Below are 4,818 nucleotides of genomic sequence, written 5' to 3'. Positions count from 1 at the left end.
AAAGGGTGACGGGGGCATAAAGTCTAATGAAAATAAAGAGTATCAGAAGGTAAAGGAGAATTGTAGATAAGAAGGGGGAAAGAATACTCTCCAAGTAAAAGAGTGAACGGATGAAAGGTGTTGACGACGGGTGTAGAAACTAGACAGAGTGATCTCTGAAAACGATGACGGATGTGCTTTGACAGTATGTTTCTGCGGAAAGTAGAGAAATGAGAAGAGAAGGGAGTGATATTTATAGAGGAAGTGCACGGAAGATGAAACGACGTTTCGATCTGAGACAATAGCCAATAGAAGAGCGACACGTGTCATGAGTCATAAATGTCTTCTGGACAACCTGTCAGGATATAAGCACAGTTCACAGAGTTTGCATTAAAGCCGTCGACCCACAAGATTTTGAACCGTCATTCCAGCCTTGAACCGTTACCCCATGGGTCCTTTTGCTCAAAGATGACGAACCCACAGGGTGAAGGGGCAACTAAAGAGGAAAAATATAAGTTGACGGATCCCCATGAAGTGGGCCTGATGATTCCTCATCCATGGGCCGATGAAGGATGGGTCCATTGCGTGCAAGACCTGTTGTAGACAGAGCCATCATGAACGGCCGCAACATAGACGGATCAATTGTCCACGTGGTAGACAGAAACCCTAAATGGGAAATACTTGCGGCGCATACCATGGAATCCTAAGGTAAATAGAATCCTAGCGCAAAGAGGATTCCAAAAGCTGTGCGCATTAATGAAGGTCTTCTCTATAAGGAAAAGACTTGTCCATCACATTTAGGACTACTTACGAGGATTCCTATAAGGAAAGGACTTCGACTCCAAGGAAAAGAGGTCAACCCTCAACTACTATAAAAGCTCCAATACCCTCACAAATCAAGGTACACATAATTGACTCTCTCTAGCACTTTGGAGTTGTAAGAGATTCTAATTTGACTTTCAGAGGGTATTTGGCTGGCACCATACCGTTTGTCTCTGTAAGTCTTCTCTTTTTGTTGTGCAGGCGACATTTCGAGTGTGCGAGTATCGTATGACTCACTGGTGATTTTTCGGCATCATCATCTACCATCCACCCAAACATGGAATTGGAGATCAAAATACTGATCAGCAACCACGTAGTGCAACAAAGCTGGACAACGCAGGATTGATACTCCAGAAGTAGGAACCTAATGCAACGCAGAAGAAATATTCATTAGAAGAAAAAAGAAGTTTACTAGACATACAATTCAAGGATTCGGACTGTGGCATCAATTGCTTATGGCCCACAGTTTGCTTGGAAAATTTTCCAAACTTGAAGCGTTTTCAAATTCGCTTGGTAATCCCAGAGTTTGTGGTACATGACCGAATTGAAGAAATTTTCCGAAACCTCATGGCCCTAGAGCAGTGTCATTATCCAGATGAAGCTTACATATGCAATTATATCGAACTATTGTATTTTCTTATCAACAGTGAGGAAGACGTGGAGTTGCTTGTTGACAAAAAGATTATTGTTAACTCATTGGGCAGCAACCATGCAGTTGCCGAAATGATTAACCACCTTTGCCGTGAAATTGTGGGAACAAAATCCTATTACAGTAAAGTCACGGAAAAACTTGATAAGCACTACAATAGCAGTTGGAACAAAAATATGAAATCCTTGAGAAATGTATATTTCCGGGATATTTGGAGAAGCACGGCAACTGTTGTTGGGTTCGTGGTCCTGCTCATCACTATCTTGAATTTCCTTAGGCCTTTTGTGTTCACAAATACCTAACTTTCTTTTCATTGTGATATTTTGATATGTATTGGAAGTCTGGCATTGCTAGTAGTTGTATTCGAAATCCAGCTTGTTATATCCTTTCCTTTTCTTTAAAATATGAAGCATATTTGTATCCTCTGTTCCCTAATAAAAGAGTGACATATCCATTTCCGTTTCAATTTATATAACACCATGTTGTATTATTACATTATTATTTTTTTTTTGAGAATAAAAAAAAAATATAATGTAATAATGCAACATGGTGTTATTAATTGCATTCTTTCTAGTGCTGGTAATAAATAAATTTAATATAGACTCGGTATAAAGGCCCTTGTATTTCACCCTCCCAAAATTCAGTGTCACGCCAAATTTTTTTCAAACATATAAGGTCCGTTTGGATTGAACTTATTGTTGCTAAAACTGAAAACTGAAAACTGAAAATACTATAACAAAATAATTTTTAAATGTGTAAATAGTATCGTGGGACTCATTTTTAATATTTTTTAGTGCGTAAACAGTGCTAAACAGTGCATAAACAGTATTTTTTATCTCCTGTACAGTAAAATCATGTGATTTTACTGTTCATTTGCCGAAGAAAAAAAAAATGCGAAACGTGGACTCAGCTGAAAGCTGAGTCCAAACGCCCTCATAAATCACAATCCATTAAAACCTTTTTTTTTTTTTTTTTTTTTTGAGAAGAAAAAATCAAGCTCTTGAACTCCTCATAAATCACAATCCATTAAAACCTTTTTTTTTTTTTTTTTTTTTTGAGAAGAAAAAATCAAGCTCTTGAACCCATGTATTCCAAAGGGCAATGCCTAAGATGCAGTACATTAGGAGCAATATATTATATTTTTTAATTAAATTCAGACACTTGGTTGTATTGACCAATAAAATACAAACAGTGTTATTATTTCAAAGAATTATTAAATTCAAAGGTAAAATGCAATTAGACTCCCTAAACTTTTATAGGGCTGCACTAGTTGGGAAATTGCCTCAAATTCTTGTTGTGACTTGGAAAACTAATTGCGTTTTCTACTTAAAAAAAGAAATATTAATTTGGTTATTTTTTGGGTTTTCTTTGTGTGAAAGGAAAGTCTATTTCTCGAAATAGAATGTAAGGTTATGTTTTATAACAGTTTTTGTTTTCTATTTTCAAAAACTTGTTTTTGGGAATATAAAGAAAAAAAAAATTTCTTGTCAAAAACATGTTTAGTTAGTTGAAATTTTTTTTGAAGAAAAAAAATAGAAAATACTAAAATATGTTGTTACTATGATTTGAATTTTAATGCTAACTCATTAAATGAGACAAATTCATTAAAATAAATGCGTATTTTCATTGACTTTTGAAAATTAGAAACTGAAAACAGCTTTTTACATATTTTCAATTTCCTTCACAAATTAAGTTCTGAAAATAGTTTTTGTTTTTTGTCCATTTTGGGTTGCCAAACAAGTTTTTTAGTTTCAAAAATAGAAAATTGTTTTTGTAAATAAAAAATAAGGGGAAAAAACAATTATCTAATATACCCTAAGCTTCTTCCTTGTCAAAGACATAAAGTATTTCTGCTTGTCTACCATGCTTAGGAATTAAAGTCTTATAAATAGATTGTGTAGCAAATGATTAACTTTGGCCCAAGGGACCTTCCCTGTGGGGAGAGGAGACAATCGTAAAATTGAGCATGAAATCAAAAGAAAGGTAGACAAATTTTAGATTTTCTCTAGGGAAATATTTTTGGGGTGCTACAACCATAAAAATTGTTGTATCCAAGGTGAGTGATTCATAAGTGAGTTCTATTATTTTCTAAAGAGAAGGTGCATTGTATTTGGCGTAGATCTCAAGTTAGGCATAATCTTGAGAATATATTGTAATTTATTTTATAATAGTGAATTTATTTAGAATTTGTCCCATAATTTTTCCTTTTGAGAATAAATGATTTTCCTAATTCTATGATTATGTGTGTGATTGACATCTTGACACGGTAATTGTTGTGATAAAGTTTTTGATTGATTAAAATTATTAGTTGAATTTATTAATTCAAGTAAGACTAAATTAGGATTCAACAAGTGGTATCAGAGCTTAGTTGATTTATTGGATTATTTCTTGTGTGAATTATGAGATATCTAGGACCGATAGGTCCTGATGGAATTTGAGATAATAATATATTCCGTACAAGTTTGCAAGAGTATGGATTAAGCTACATAAGTAGTGATTTTTTTTTCGAGGAAAAGTTTGCTTTGATTAAGTTGGAGCTATCTCAAAAGGAAAAAAAAAAAAGGTGATAGAATTTGAGTTAGAGTAGAGATTTTTGTGAAATGCCTTAAATTTCTATTGTGACTTGAAAAGTTAATTGGTTTTTTTGTTAAAGAAAGAAAAACGAAATTGGTTATTTTCTTTTTTTGGTTTCCTTGGTGTGTAGAAAAAGGCTATTCCTTAGAATGGAAGAAAAGACCATTCCTTATCAAATAAGGGTCCGTTTGTTTTGGTGGTAAATGATTTTCAGAAATCATTTACCACCTGACCCCAGTGTTTGGCAGGAAAGGAAAATTTTATTTTCCGGAAAATCAGCTTTAGTTTGACCGGATTTACTCCTTTGACTCGAAAATCATTTTACGCCCTTATTTTACCTTCAAATGATTTCCGGAAAAGAGAGAGCCAGAGCCTTAACGAACCAAACCGAGCGAGAGAGAGAGAGAGAGAGAGAGAGAGAGAGAGAGAGAGAGAGAGAGCGAGAGAGAGAACGAGCCTTCGACTTCGACTTCGCCGGCGTTCACGAGCCTTCGACTTCGCCGGCGCCACGAACCGACGAACCGCGCCATCGCACCGGTCTCACGCCGATCGCAGCACCTCGCCATCGCACCGCACCGATCGCGCCATCGCACCATCGCCATCGCACCTCGTCGTCGACCCAGACCCATCGCCTCCTCGATCGTGCCATCGCTCCAACGTCGCTTGACCCAGACCCAGACCCTCGATCGCGCCATCGCACCTCGAGCTCTCTCTTCCTCGATCTCTCAGTTTTTTTTTTTTTTTTTTTTTTTAATTTGATTGTTGTTGCTGTTTTTTTTTTTTTTTTTTTTTTT

This window comes from Quercus suber, unplaced genomic scaffold (assembly GCF_002906115.3).
Source record: "Quercus suber isolate HL8 unplaced genomic scaffold, Cork oak 2.0 scaffold_163, whole genome shotgun sequence".
In the NCBI taxonomy this organism is placed as follows: Eukaryota; Viridiplantae; Streptophyta; class Magnoliopsida; order Fagales; family Fagaceae; genus Quercus; species Quercus suber.
Note: the sequence above shows the minus strand (reverse complement) of the source record.